The sequence below is a fragment of the Manis javanica genome, chromosome 10 (assembly GCF_040802235.1).
Source record: "Manis javanica isolate MJ-LG chromosome 10, MJ_LKY, whole genome shotgun sequence".
NCBI classification, from domain to species: Eukaryota; Metazoa; Chordata; class Mammalia; order Pholidota; family Manidae; genus Manis; species Manis javanica.
Window position 1 is genome coordinate 25,408,994 of NC_133165.1, and position 16,318 is coordinate 25,425,311.

At 50.8% G+C, this 16,318-nt stretch overlaps 1 protein-coding gene across 5 annotated transcripts in view; it reads right to left on the reverse strand.

The window, feature by feature from the left end:
- The window catches only part of CHLSN (cholesin), a 122,142-nt gene that overhangs the window by 95,529 nt on the left and 10,295 nt on the right, over positions 1-16,318 (reverse strand). The gene's annotated exons all lie outside the window — the stretch shown is intronic.

The window sequence follows — 16,318 nt, forward strand, 5'->3', positions numbered from 1 at the left end:
CTACAATGCTGTTGTGACCACACGGCTCAGGCTGGGTCCCTTAGCACAGGTGCTGACCCTACCTGGATCTGCCCTCGTATCTGCAAACAACTGGTGCCTCTGAGGTGAGCAGCTGCTGGACAGCTCACTGCTCTGCACGCTTCCCTCGCAGCCACGACCCTTGCTGAAAACGGAAGGTCTAAGCCATCTGGAGCCCTAGAACCTGTCTTCCAACGTTTATCAGTTTCTCTCCTAACTTACTGCCTAGTCGTTTGTACTTTCTCCTCTTTTCTGGGGAAATAATCACCGGCGTGTCTTTCAATAGGCTTTCAGATGAGACACAGAGGAAGAGCTTCCAGAAGATGAAACTGCTCTGGGTCCTTGGGAGCCCTGAAGGCCGGTCCCATAGCCAGTGAGGGCTTGAAGTGGGCTGTGGTGGCCAGCAGGCACAGCCCAGGCCTCCAGTTCCCGTGGCTGCTCTCCAAGGTGTCACAGGTTGCCGTGCAGCAATGGCACCAGTGAGGAGCAGAGGTGCAGAGACCAACGCCTATTTACTCTGCACTGTGCCGGGGCCCACCTGCTCAGAATGCTAGGACCAATGGCTTTCCTACCCAAGCTGCTCTGACATCCCCTTTCCCACCTGTGTCATATTTGTGATACAGCTCCTCCTGGAAAAGCCCAGGGGTTTGAGTGCATGAAGTACGTCTGTGGTCATCCACCTGACCCCAGTCCCACCTGCACCCCCGCAGGGCCGGGCGCGCCCTCTGGGATGGGCTGTGGGACCAAAGGCAGAGGAGTCTCTGACAAGAGCGGGATGGGCCCCTCAACAAGCAGGGTGCACAGAGACAGCATCAGAGTGAGGAACACAAGGCAGGGCAGCCAGGGAAAGACTCCTGGCACTCCAGGCTACTCCCTGCACACGCGCAACTGCGTGGGCTCACACGCTCGGCAGCCCTGCTTCTCCCACTCAGTCTGTGTCCTTAAAAACATGTCGCCTGCTCAGAGTCAATCTGATTTCTACCATTGTCCAGTGGGTGGGGGATCTCGTCTGGGAACAGGGTTTTAAAAGCCAAAGGAACACAGAACAAAAGTACACCAGAGCTGACTGCATTCTAAGCCTACCAGGGTGGGATCAACCTGAACCTTATCACAAGAAATCAGCTGTGGGGCATCCTGGAAGCACTCCAGTTATTATTAGAAAAGGCAGTGCCCTGTCCTCGGGTGGGCCGTTCTATTCAATTCAAACATCTACTGATACTAGGCCCCTGAAGATTAGGGGAGAGCACAATGGAATGAATAACTTTTTATGCAAAGTTCCTGTCCCTTTTCTCCACCCACTCCGTGCCTCTGCCTGGACTGCTACCAGTGTGCTCGCCCTCCTTCAGCCTTTGTCCAGTACTTCGTGTGGGGGTCCGTCAGCCCAGCTGCAGGTGGAGCTACCTGGAAGCACAGGCTGTCCTGGGTCACCTTCGGTCCCCACATGCCCAGGTCCCAGGCTCTGCATGAGGCAGGACTTTGGTGAGTGTGTATGCCTGGAGGCAGGAAGGCCCAGGGCTCTTTCTCAAAGCCTCAGTGTGGTTCTGGACTGTCATCTGGAATATAGGTGAGTCCCCTGTCCCCAAGGAGCTCCAGCTCTTCCAGGGAAGTCAAAGTAAACTCCTAAAACAAACAAGAATGGCGGTGGCCACCACTCCTGAGACACAGCCTGGACAGAACATCCAATTTTCAACAAAGTGCATTTTTCTTTGCTGACTCAACAATACAAACTGCCCAGCAATGAACGACGTCATAGCAGGCTACCCTCAAGCCATGAGCTCTACCTTCGCTTCCCAGGAGCAGCGCCAGCACCCAGCTGCAGCAGCCCATCTACAGGTGAAAAGCAGAAGGTTCCTGCCTCAAAGTTGCAACACAGAGCCCATGAGCAGCTGCAGTACGACCATGCCTGAAGGTCTGGTTTCAGGGCAACACCCAAATCTGTCAGAAAGTCCATGGGGTCACCAAGGATTCTAGTCAACCCCCAACAGGGGACATGATGTCAGGCAACATATGTAAAATTCAACACTAAAGCATGGAAACCTCAGAGAATGGGGAAGAAAGCACAAAAATAGCAGAGGTAAGTGATTTCAGCCAAAGTCACCAATGTCCGAGGACATCTGTCCACACCACACTCCCCCAGTGAGCAAAGGCCCAAAAAGGCTGCACTCCGGGGCTTCCCCCTGACGCACAGGTGGCTGAGCCCCCGTGTCACCCTCACCCCACCCCCAAGCACACACACACAGAGACTGGGGAACAAGCTCCCTCACAAAGGCTGCCTTGGGAACAAGAAAATGGTCTCTCTGAGGTGCTGGGGGCCAGAAGCCTGAGCCTCGGACAGGAGTTGAGGTGGTCCTCACCAGCTGCACCCCCACAGCTGGCTGGAGCCCACAGGGCTTCCTGAAGGACACTGCCAGACGCCACCATCCTAAGCTTGGGAAGTAACTGCTAGTAATCAGAAAGCCGGGGGGGACAGCGGGGACAGTGGAGGTGGCAGCAGGCAGGTAAGGGTGGCAGACACAGTGAACTTCATGCTGGAATGTCAAATGCAGCTCTTGAAACAGCTGTGCTTATCATGATCAACAGGACAAACGCCAGAGGTGAAAAACCTGCAGGAGCATAGAACTACAAAGAAAAACCTAGGAAGTGGGCCAAATGCTGCGAAGCATGCACGTCCACAACTCAGATGAAAGAGAGGATCTTAACAGCACTGTAACTTTCAGGGAAACTGGATCCATAAATTAAAATCCCCTGAGAAATAAATACCCAGGCCCAGCAGGTTTCATTGGTGAATTCTACCAAGCATGAAAAGATGAGTTAACACTAAATACCAGACAAAAACAATAGCAAAAGGGAAACTACAGACCAGTGTCCCTCCAGAATCCAATGCAGAAGTCCTGAATACAGCATCAGCAGACCAAGAAAGCACTGTGTAAAAACTGTTATATCCTATGACCATGTGGTGTTTATTCCAGGGATGTGAGGCTCGTTCAATATTTAAATGTCAATCAATATATCACATCACACTTAAAGGCTGAAGAAGAAAAATTACATCATCAGAGCTGATACAGAAAAACTATTTGACAAAAGTCAACATCAGCATGATAAACAGTCTCAGAAAACTAAGATTAGAAAAGAGTTTCCTCAAATGACAGCAAGCACAGCTCTGGGTGGAAGGAAGGCGATGCAAATGGAAGACAGAAGGACCACGGGTTTGGATGTAGTGGTGAAGTGGGCACGAGACCGGGAAGTCACCAGGGCAGCCCAAGGACAGGATGGGCCCCGTCTGAAAACACTGCCCCTCCACAGAGCCGAGCACACCTGAGGGATACAGAAGCAATGGGGGTGGCCAGACCAGGATGGGAGCAGGGCACGTGGTGAAAAGGGGTGGGATTCTGTGCACATGCTGAAGCCAACAGGCACCCCAATGGACTGGATATGGGGCAAGAGAGGAGCAAAGGACACTGTGTGTGGTCCCACTCCTGCGAGGACCTGGAGCAGCCAACTCAGAGATGGAAACTGGATGGATGCCAGGGCTGGGGAGGGGCAGAAGGGGTGCTCAGTGGGGACAGTCACTCCAGGAAGATGTGAAGTCCGAGATGACAGTGGGGTGCTGTGCAACACAAGCATGCTTAATGTTCCTGCGCTGCATGTAAAATGGCTAAGCAGTTCAACTACGGTACATGTGTCACCAGGATTTCACCAAGTGCCTGGAGCACCAGGGCTGCCACTGCTCCCAAAGGGAGACTGCGAATGGTCGGCCTGGAGGGCATGGGACTCGGGCAGGACAGTGAAGTTCCAAGTCCACTGCTGGATGTTCAGGCAGACGTTGAGCGCCAGAGGGAATCTCGGTGGAATAAAGAGGAAAGTCTGACTGGAGCCACACAACTCAGAGGCTGCAAGAGCCCTGAGCCCAGACCCTTGTGCCCACATGGGTGAGTATGGACAGGAGGCCATAGGCGGGCCGCTGGCAGAGGTGCCTTTACCAACGTGAGGCACTGCTCAGACTCAGGGTTGTCAAGAGGCCGACCGGACTAAGGGCCACCCGAAAAGAGGCACCTCGTGAGCCTCACCTGCTGCTGAAGGGAGGGTCACCTGTGAGACCACATCTGAGGAGGCACTGGAGGCAGCCAGCACTTCTAACTGGTCCCAATCATCCTCACCTCCCAGTTCGAACACCCTCATGTGGGCTGAATGGAATGACATGCTTCTAACCCACAGATAGCAGCAAAAACGGCCGGCAGCCACTCCCAAGACCATGTTACCAAAGACCATGACTTCTGAGTTTCTCTCTCTCCCGCCTTGGGCCAGGTACCCACAGTACAAGCTCCCTACGGAGAGGCTCACATGGCAGGAACCGAGGGTAGCCTTTGTCCAACAGCAGGGACTGTGAGGCCTCAGTCTAACAGCAAGTGATCACTGGATCCCCCCAGCAACTGCTGACAGAGGTGAGGAGCAGGCTGGTCCCCAGATGAGCCTTTGGGGAGACCAGTGCCCCAGCCGACACCTCAGCTGCTGTCTGTGACAGAGTCAGAAGAGCCCTGTAAGCCCCACCCAGACTCCTGACCCACATGAACTTGGTCATTTTCAGGCACATTTTGCACGAATCCGTTACACAACCATAGATAACTGATAGAGCAGCCTATCTAGCAGGATCCACAAATCCCAAGATCTGCAATTCCACTGCAAGGTGTATGTCCCCAGAAGAGTGTGTGCACATGAATGACAGGACGTACATGAGAGCGGTCGGCACAGTGCTCTTTATAATCGTCAAAACTGGAAACAACTCGGCAACCATCACTAGAACAATGGATAAATGACGGTATATTTATATACTGATAAAAATCAACACTCGGTGCTATTCACGACAGCTGGGTAATGCTTACAAATAACATTTAGCGGAAAAAATACAAAAACATGCCTAATCCACTTCTATCAATATAAAGTTCAAATACAGGAAAAACTATCATCCAGGGAACATGCATGGGGAACACAAGTCTAAGAAGAGAGAGTCAGACGGCGATGAGGTCAAGAACCAGCCAGTTTCATTTCTTGACGTGGGTGTGGTTTCAGCTGCATGCACTTCCATTTGCATAATTTACAATAAAAAGAGGGGACGGAAAAACGAAGGAGAGACATCCACTACAGCTACAGCTCATCCGCGGCCATAAAGCGCTTGTAGGAAAATCATAGCTACTCATTTTAAAACCCTAGGCTAAAACTAGAATTTAATGCCACAGTCACTACCATCTCCCAAATCAAATGACCTTAGTTCTTCAGTAAAACCAAAGGGGTATTTCAAACCCCACCCCAAACTCCACACACCTGTTTGTGAAAGTTAATCAAGTACAGGTTGGAAATTAGACATGATGCTAGTAATGTAAGACTCAGAATGAGAAACTTCTGAAAGAAAGAGAAATCTTCCTGGCCTGAAAATAGTCTAGAGGAAAGTCTTTTCCCCTAAGGGGTGAGCTTGGGAAGAAAGAAAGGCTATGTGAGTAGAGTAGGCAGACCACAGGGAGAGAGGGACACACAGCTTCTGCAGACTCAACCCAACAGCCCCACCCTGAGACCCCCAGCAGGACCTGGGAGGTCACTCCGGGGCTCCCGGGCCCCTCCTGAGGGCCATCAGGTCCTGCCAGAACCTGCCATCCCAGCTCCACTGCACTGGGCCACTCATCCCACCAACACCACAAATGTGTCTGGCCTCCTGCCTCCCTTATGCTCCCATGTACAGTTTTGCCTTAAAAACTCTTAGACAGAGTTTAATCCGCCAGTAATGAATATAAACAGAAAAAATAAAGGCTGACTATTTTGAAAACAGCTTATCCTGAGGAAAGGCCCTGCTGGCAGGAGCCCGCCGGAGGAGCCTCAGGCCCCCATTGCCACCCATTCACTCAGTGGTCCCCAGACCTAAGGGTGGCTGGCTTGCCCAGCCCCTTGGCCCTCTAGCTGGCGCCTGCTCTGAGGCGAGCATGTGTCATCTGTGCTCTGCCAACAGCTCCCCTCATTTGTCTGTCTTGAATAAAGTTCTGTTTTCCTTTGAGAGCCCCAGTTCCACCAGACTGTGAGAGCCCTTGGGCAGTTCTGAAGCTCCGGTGGCTTACTTGCACACCCAACAGTGAGGGGCAGCGAGTGTGTCAGGGGCTGGTGTGTTTTCCAGAAGAGAAAGCAGGTCAGAGAGAAGGGCACACAGGGCCTCAACTTCAGATTCTTTCTGTCAAAATACAAACTACCAGGAAACACCATTTACAGGCCGGGAACACCTCTGTGCTTCACCCCAGTTCCCTTTTCAGACCCATGGGCAGTGGCCACGTCCTAAGAGAGAACCAGCCAAGGGTGCCAGGTGGCTCTGTATGCAGAGCCAGCCCCCAGCCCCGCGGGCAGCACCCACCCGTCCCCTGCCCAGGTGAACCTCAGCTCCTAGGATGCAGACTGCCCGCCAGGCTCTGGCTCAGCGCAATGCAGCCCTGGCTCTGGGCAGAGCCAGTAGGACCCTCAAGCCAGCAGCTGCCCAAACAACTCTTCCAAACCCCATTTCTGGTCTCAAGAATGGTGCTTGCTCAAGACAGCATGCCCTGGTGGAAGGACTGCACAGCTGAGGATAAATAATGGATGGTAAGTCAGTCATCTGGGGCCAAGACAGCATGCCAGCCTGACAGGCAAAACTCGGAGTGCACGCTGCGCCAGGACAAAGGTGTTACCCTCTGGGCTGAGCCTGCTCTCGCATGTGTAAAAGCAGACAGCTATCTGTGAAAACCCCTCTGTGCCCAGCACATGGAACAACAGAATTCACTGTATCCTTAAGTCCCAGCTGCCAGATGCTACCAAGTTACTGGAGTGACATTTGGGGACACAAACACATGGCCATCTTGGAGCACCTGTGGCTGAGAAGGCTGCCGTCACACCAGTCATTCTTGTGTTTCAATCCCCAACGTGCAGCTACATCATCAGACATTTGCTGAAGAGGCTACAATGGATGGAGCCTGACGTCCTCATACGAAATCCAGGACTTCAGAAATTCAGAGCACACTTCACTTACTAGTTAAACCACAGCAAGGTTTATGGAGTGCACACCAGAGGCCACACCTGCCACCTGCATCATCTCATGTACTCTTCCTGGCACCCCAAGACGGTCCACAATCACCTCCACAGATGTGATGCTGGGGCACACAGGGGTCACCCTGCCTTGGGTTACACAGCTTTTAAGCAGGGAGCAGGAGACTTACGTGCAGTTCTGACTCTCCAGCCAAAACTCCACTAAGACTCTATTGTGTTTTATAGTAGGAATGTAAATCATAAAATTCTCAGCTCTCAACAAATGTGCAAATTCACTCAGATCAGTTTCTGTGCCACCAAATGTTAATCCCATTTTTGCAGAAGGGCCTATGCTAACAGGTACGTTACTTGTTCTAACAACCACAGAGGTGATGCCAGCTGTGGCTCTCTCAGCATTTACTCACGCAGGGTGTTCTTAAGGCAACCCTGTGGGGTAAGCACATGTTTTGCCCCTTGACAGCCTCAGAGAGTACAGTGCCCGGGGTCATGCTGAGCCCATCTTGTACACCCAGCGCTGGGCCAGGCACCAGGCCGTGAGACCTGGACATTATCCACACTGTTGATGTCCCGTGGCCACATACTTCAGTGCCTGCCCTGAGTTGCACTGGTTGGGGGCCTGCTTACAGCCATCCCATACTGCAGGCCAGGCTGGCCCTGGGGTCAACATGCCTGGCTTTAGGTGGCAGCTGTGCAGAGTCCTGAAGAACATGCGGCTTCACAGAGGTGAAGACAGCATCACTCAGACCAAACCTGACCGTCAGTGTTGGGCTGGGACTTCACCCTGCACACTTTATTTCTAGCCTTTAAAGATACTACCTGTGAGCACAAAATGCAGGCTCATCAACGTGAGCAGCCTATTGCCCGGTTTGCACCTGTGTCCCAAGGCTACATAGCAGCATTCAGATGTACCTGGCCAGCTCAAAAGGTCTTAAAAGCCTCTTTCTGAGCAGGGACAGTGAAGCCGGGGCAGAAAAAGGCCTCCCTATGCCATAAAGACTTACCAAATGAATGGTAACTATAAACCAGACACTGTTTGTGCTCCTAACAGCAGGAGACCTGAGCTCTGTGCCTGGGAAAACCATCTTCAAAGCTACAACTGTTTTCCCAGCTGTGAACACTCCATCCTGGGAAATCTTTTCATACCATGACAAAAATTATTTTGGAAAGATGAGCAAATATTCAGCCTAATCTGCCCATTCTGGTATTTTAGAACTAAAACTGGAGAATTTCCTTGTGTACATTGTTGGACTAGCCAGTGACTGATGTGTCTCATGAACGTTAGTGAATGTTATAATGAAATAAGCTTCCCTGAATAAACATGGTGCCAACTCACTTCACTGCAAACAATAAATTCCGTGGCTCCCTCTGAATAGCAGGGAAGTGGAGACAATTCCAGCAGAGGACAGGAAGCACTCCGTGGCCACATATTCCATTATTAACACGTACAGTCTAATGGAAGAAAACTGCCTTACAGCTACGATAGAGGAAAACACATCCCTGCACTGAGTAAAACTTACCCAGGGGGAACAGGCACATGCTCCAGATAAGCTCTTAGAACCACTGGGGCAAACTTCCCTGTAAACCTTAAAATATCCAATTTACACCATGACCAATAATTCAAGACACACTACATGCCACCCCCCTTCTAACGCCAAGAGGAGAGAAAGCAGGCAGGGAAGCAGGCTCATCAGGAGAACCAGGTCCCCAGCCAGTTCTGCCATCAGCCCTGTGCGGGGCTGTGCCTCCTGGTTCTGGCGGGGGAAGAGGGTGTGCCAACCCAGTGCCTCCTGGGCACTGCAGAGAGACGTGGCCCCCTAACCCAGCTGGCTGGTCAGAGTGGGGTTCAGTCTCTGAAACGGCAGGAGTACTAAACCACGGTGAAAGTCTCATCATTACTTCACGAGGTATTTGTGAGGAAACTGGAAGCCTGAGAGCCAGACATGTTCTTAGAAATACTCAGGAAAAACCACAAACATGCTAACATACCAAACATTTCTCTCTCTAAACATTTCCACATTTTCTATGGTTTTTCCAGTGGGTATGTTTTCTTTTAAAAGGGTCGGGGGCTCTGCTACTAAAAATTAAATGAAGAACTATGCTTAAAAAGACCCCACTGAATCAAGTCTGTCTGAAAAGTTCAACTGTGTCCTTGTAAAAGGCACAGAGGGCGCACAGAGGGAGGGAGCAGGGAGCTGGAGGGGCAGGGCGGGTCCACAATTTCTTCAGCTTGCCGCTTTCATTATTTCAATGCTGTATCCTGGGTAAACAGGTGAGGCGTTCCCAGGGCATGGCTGGTGCAGGGCACTGGAAATACGCTGTTTTCATGCTTCACTCGCAAGACAGCTGAGCCATTCCCCCTGCCAGTATGCTGCGCAGGGGTGATCCCCACGCAGCCAGAAGCCACTTCCCGCTGAAACACCTTTTAGAGACTCTCAGAGACAGGCATCACTGGCCAAGTACAAGTTCGAGGGCCTATTGTCAAAGTCAGGGAGAGTCCTCCTGAGCCACAGGGGATGCACAGGAAGACCTGCCCACAGGGCAGCGGGGCACCTCACCCCCTGGCATCTGTCAAGTGGCTCAGCCCCTCCAAGTCCAGCTGAAAAGCCAGAAGCCAACCCTCTCCGCAGTGACTGGAGACACCAACCCTGGGGTCAAAGGGCAGGCATGGGGTGCTGCAGAGGCGGTCTGCGAACAGAGCCCAGGAGGCCAGCAGGAGTGGGTCACTGCAGCCTGGGAGAGGCCTGGGGGACCAGGGTGGGGAGGGGAATGCTGGCTCAGGGCGAAAGCCATCAACTCAGCTGGAAAAATATTTGAAACAAAGGAAAGACAAAGAGCTCTTAGCATAAAGAGTATTTTTCAAATCAGTACAGAGAAGATAAACTTTGCAACAGGGCTGGTAAAAATATACCGGCATTTGCAAAGAAAACAACCAACATTATATGGAAAATGACCTTCACAGTGGTAATCAAGGAAATTCAAACTACCATGAGTCTTCTTTTTCTGTCACACTGGAAAACATGAAAAAAATTACAGTACCCAAGACTGACGTGGGGACTCTCCCAGATAGAGAAGAAAATACTCCTTTATGGAAATACAGAGCAGGGCCCACTCTGCACTAACCGTAGCCTATCTTAGGCAGAATTCAGTCTTCCTGGTCTCTTCTGTACGTTTCCCTGCATTTTCTCTTTTTTTTTTTTTACATTGGTCATCTAAAACTCAGGAGAGGTACAAACATTGCTTTTTTTAAAGTTACACTTTGCTGAGTTATTCTCTGCTGACCATGAGGCAGCAAAGGTCATGAACATCACCCTGGCTGAGGGGGAGCACAGGCCGTTTTCCTTGGAGGGCGGCCAGATCCCCACAGTAGTGGGGACACTCAGCTTCCAGCCATTCTGCAAAACTTCAGATTTGGCAAATGAGCCAAGAAAATCCATTTCAGAGATGAGACCCATGTACTCATGGCCAGCCCAAACGGCCATTGCTTGGGACCCTAGTCTCCACCTTGCCTGCTGAATTACACCCAAAAAGCTCCTGGAAAGAGAGACAAGGGTGAGACACATGGGCAGGGCGGACAAGGGCCATGCCCCACTGCACCCAGCAGCATGGGCCTGCCCAGTGCCAGCCCACAGGGCAGTTTCTAGAACAGGTAAAGCCAATTGTACATACCACCGAACCTGGAAAAGCAAGAGCTTTAACCCTGTTTCCCCTACTTCCCAGGGAAATTTCAGCAGCCCTCTTCAAAATGTGAGCACCACGATCAGAATGACTAAAATGAAAAGTAGCAAAACACCAAATGTTGGGGAAGATGCAGAGAAGCAGGGTCTCACACAATGACAGTGGGAATGCAAATGGAACAGCCGCCTGGAAAAGTCTGGCAGGTTCCCAAAGAATTAAACATGCACGTGCCAAATGGCCCAGCAAGTCCCCTCCTGGGCATGTACCCCAGAGAAGGAGAATCTGATGTTCATGGGTGTTCACAGCAGCTTTATTTGCAAAAGCAAAGTTCTGAAAACCCAACTGTCCTTCATTCTGTAAGCGGAGGGTTACAGAGAGGTGACACGAGGAAGCATGTGGGGACAGTGTATCTCTGCATCTTGATGTGGTGGTTACAGAAGCCTGTACCCACACATGCAGAACCAGCAAAATCAGAGTAGGTCCCTGGTTGCACCAGGGTCTGCTTCCCAGTTTCTACAGCCTGTTGTCAGTGGGGAACCTGGGGGAGTGTTCACAGGACCTCTGTATTATTTTTTTGGCAATTTGACTACTTATCTACAATTACCTCAATGATAAATCTTTTCTATGAAAACAGAAGTGGGACCCGACAGCACAGCTCTTACCAGCTTTCCACAACACTGCTGCCGCCCGGCAACACACTGACACAGCACTGAGAGCCCTCCTGGCCCACCCACCCAGGAGCTGCCTGCACACAGGGCCAGCACTCCCAGTGCTTCTCCCAGCAGTGGCAGGGGGGAAACCAGCGGGCCATCAACAGGGTGCTGGAAGGGCCCCAACACAGCCCCCAGCCCAGGCACCCCAGGACAGGCTCTCTGCCTCCTATCCTACTCAGGCCTTGAATCTTTGAAGGGCCACTGCATGCGAAGCAGATGTCTACCACTCTGATTTCTACTCATTGCTCCCAGTTCTGATGTTGAGTGCAAGCGAGCAGATGAAACAGCACCTCTATGACACAAGACAGTCCCTCAGGGATTACAGGCAGCATCAGGGACTCACCAAACAACTACTGCCACCACCCCAGATCAGCTCCTTCTCACGATGTCCTCAGGACGTGGCATCCCCAGCCCTCCCCATGGAGGCTGAGCAGCAGAGAGTCCAGATGGCTCAGCACACCAGCAAAAGCTTTGTCCTCTGCAGCACCTCCAGCACTTAATGTTCCTGGATTTCTGGGCAGGGCTTCCATGTTCCATGGATTTGCAAGGAGCTCAGTCAACAGTCTCCCCGTGGACAGAAGAGTTAGAGGCTAGGGCCCACTCGAGGGCCTGTGCCCCAGGAAAGGGCACAGGTGTCCCAGCACAGGGTAGGTGGAATACCAGCACAATCTAGTGGCTCACTTACTGTCTATGTAGATGCTAACTTTGTATTTCGAACCAAATGGCCTGTCAATCACAAGTGTCATATTTGCCCTCTCTTCAGCCCCTGTGCTACAGGGCCCATGGCACCTTCCCGCTGCAGTGTGAGCATCCACACCCGAGACCACAGCAGTTGGGAAAGCTACAGGCCCAGAAAAGGGCCTCGCTGTCTTTCAAACACAGTACAATCCCTGGGCTTACTCTCAGATGTGGAGATCCAGGGACTTGGGCCACCAAGACCTGGTGCCTATGTGAGGAGACCCCCATCAGGGGCAGGCGCCCTGTGCGGGGGATGAAGCCAGGTGTGCTAGCTGCGTGGGGCCTTTCCGGCCTCAGTGGGCTCTATCATGTAGACCAGAGAATTCAAACTCTGGGCCCAACCCCCACGCCAGCCCATTCAGGTAACTGCGCCTTACCTGGACACAGCTACGCCATTCTGCTTGTTCCAGAAAGGCGGCTGGAGCAGAATGACAAATACCACATGGCCCACAAGCCTGAGACATTTCCTAGCTGGTCCGACAGAAGAAATTTACTAAATCCAAATTGATTTAAACCAACTCTCTGCTGGTAGGAGGTAGAGGGATGATGACCAAACACACAGACCAGAATATAAACATCAACCATTTTCATAAAGCATCAGAGAGCTCATAGAAGAGCAAGCGACCTCCAGGCCCACACTGAGGGGTGTCCAGAGGCTGGGACCCAGGAGTGCAACAGGAGGCACAGCCATCATGTCCTGAGGCGACCCGACAGTCCCTGAAAGTCTGAACTTCGGCTTTAGTGGACGCACAGTGGGAGGGGGTGGCCTCAAAGCCAGGGCCCCCAAAGGCGGGAGTCCAGAGGGAGAGAGCCCCTCCGCATCCCTGCAGCCTTGCACAAGTCCTGTGTGAGTCCAAGTTGCTGTGTTTGCCTTTCTGCCGGGAAGACCCAGACGGCCTGTGCACTGTTCTCAGCATGCTGCACGCATATACATGGGAGATCATGCTGGGGCTGGCTGTCCTTGGCACGCTGCATGCATGTGCACGGGAGATCATGCCGGGGTTGGCTGCCCTCAGCACAGTGCATGTATGTACACGAGAGATCACGCCAGGGCTGACTATCCTTGGCACACTGCACGCATGTACATGGGAGATCACGCCGGGGCTAACAGCCCTCGGCACAGTGCACGCGTGTACACGGGAGATCACGCAGTGGCCAGCTGCCCTCAGCACACTGCACATGTGTACACAGGAGATCACGCCGCAGCTGTCTGCCCTCAGCACACTGCATGTGCGTACATGGGAGATCACGCCGCAGCCGGCTGCCCTCAGCACAGTGCATGCTTATACATGGGAGATCACGTCAGTGCCGGGCTGCCCCAGAATCACACTGATGTTGCTGGTTTCTTGAGAAACACTCACCTTCTGAGATAAATACAATCCAAAAAGATGTGTCTGACTTTATAACTTTTACTGCTCTTTATGGGGTGAGGGTTTGTAGGAGGTACAGCTCGTTTTCAATCATGTTTGGGTGCTGAATCTTACCAAACACTCTCCGGGCGTGTTCCAGAGAAGAAGGCTCACACTGCCACTTAGTGCCTGTGAGAAGAGACCACAGATAGACCTGGCCACTCCCAGCACCAGAGTCTGCTCTTCCCTGCATCTCCCCGCCCAAACAGTGAGGCTTGTGACCGTAAAGCCAGACATGAAGGAGCAAGGCAAGCGAGCCCTGGCTCGTCCTAAAGCAAGCACAATTTCACAGACCTGCTATTTTTTGCTCCAAGTTGTATGCTGGAAAAGCCAGTGCAAATTACCATAAATAGGAGGATGTCCTGAAGCTCCCTAATCTCTGCCCCATCCCCAAGGAAAAAACCACCTGCCTATTTATCTCCCTTTATAAAGCAGAACTCTTTCCACAGTTTATCAGAATCCACTGAAAAAAATGTGTAACAACATTCCCATGACCTATTAAATATTCAAACATGTAAGTTAATGCAATAGGAAATGAAAACTGTTTTTAACAGCACAAAACCCCAATTATTAACATATTTGCCGAACAAGTTAAACATCCTTTGGTCAGCAAGCTGCTCCTAAGTTTTATCAGTTACAGAGAAGTTAGGTTAAGAGCTAACATGGAGAATGAGAGGAGATGAGGAGGGGAAAAAAGGCTGGCCCGGCAAGGAATATATGTTTCAGGAAGGATGTGGGGCAGGAAGACCTTGCCCAGAAGGACAGGGGCACCCCTGTGGCCGAGTCAAGACCCACGGGAAGCCCAGACCCCAGGAGCAGCCACGTGGATGGCAGTGACCACACCAACCCTCACCACCAAGCTTCATTTCTATGTCATGTTACGTTAAAAAAAGACAAATTAGGTCTATGCCACCCGATACTTTGCTATAGGAATGCTGTCCAGGTCACCCATTCATTGAGAAATATGCAAGATCCGTTCAGAGAAAACAACAAAACTTAACTCAATGACATAAAAAACAACTTCAATAAACCACAGAAATTTTTTTATGAAATCAGATTCAAAAATTCATACAAATAAGAAAACACATGACAAATGTCAAGAACACTGTCCCAAAAAAACAATAAAACAATGGGACATACTTACTCTACTAGATATAGAAACATGTTTCTAAAAACTAAAGTATCACACAGTATGGTAGGAGAAGTTAAATTATGGTATGTCAAGATAACAGGATCGTATATGACAGAATTTAGAGAAGCATATAATTAATTAAGAGAGAAGACTTCTTAAGGGGAGAATATAATTAATAGAAAAATAAGCAAAAAATGTGATGAGGAAATTCATGGGAGAAAGAAATGCTTAATAATTTTAATATGTCTCAGTCTCACTAGTGATCAGAAAAATGTAAATTAAAACAGATTCTACTCTTCATCTGCCTGATTAGCAGAACAGGAAGGCAGCCGTGACCCAAGAGCACTGGGCCTTCCCGGCAGGAAGCACCAGCAGTAAACTTGCAGCTCCTCTGCCTGCCGTTCCTTCTGGTTGTGTATCCAAAAGAAATGGTCGCACACGTACACAAACCCACAAGCTGCCCTGCTATAAATGCTGGGAACAAGGCACATGACCATCAGCAGGGGAGGTGACACTGTCACCCCCCACCAGGGAAGTATCACGGGGGCAGTAAAACTATTACAGTGGGCCCACACACCCTGATTTGGAAACATCTCCAGGACACAATAAGCCAAAATGGCATGTTAAATAAAGAACACACCATAAAATAAAAATTGATAAATTGGACTTTATCAATACTTAAAACTCCTGCTCTTCAAAAGCCACTGTTGAGAAAGTAAGACCAGCCACAGACTGGGCGGATGTATGTTTGCAAAACAAAAATATGATAAAAGATTACAGCCAGAATACATAAAAAACTCTCAAAAATCAATGAGAAAACAGCCCAATCAAAATGGGAAAGAGGACTGAACACACTTTGCCAAAAACAGCCTACACCCAGCTCCTCACCATTAGTTGTCAGCAATGTGCTCACAAAACTGAGGGAACTCATGATTTAAATGTGCAGTTACACCACAATGAAGCTGCTCTAAAATCCACACAAAGTGACGCAGCCAGACCCATGGGCACAGCCGAATTCCAAGTGCTGACACACGTGGGCACCTGGGGCTGTCGTGCCCACGGTCAAGGCACATGGTATGTGGCCACTCTGGAAAGCCCGATGCAACGTTACTCACCCATGAGAAGGAACAAACACAGGAAGCAACAGAGCAGCCTCGTCTCCTACCAATTCCCTGCAGGCCTCAGGGAAATCCCTGAGCACACTGGGGGCATTTGGTAATGATCCCCAATCCCCTACCCCCACCCCCACCAGGTTAAGGACAAAAATCCACTGCCAGGCCAATAATTCTTGAGGCAGATGCCAGTGGTATGAAGTACTTCGGCTCTGAGCAAGTTCTCAGGGCCATGAAGTTCACAACCTCAGCTATTTGATGGCTTTGTAAAGTACTTGTAGGCTTAGTGCCTGCCAAGTTCCCATCTGATTTTCAAGATTAGAAAGGAGGGAAATGCTGGTCCATCCTGAGTAGCTTTGCTTCCTTCCCATGTAAGCACCACTCCGTGGCCTGGAGAACACTGGCGTGCCAGGCTTGGCCTCCCATGGCCCACTGCTCGTGGCTCAGCAAAGCCTGGACCAGGCAGGG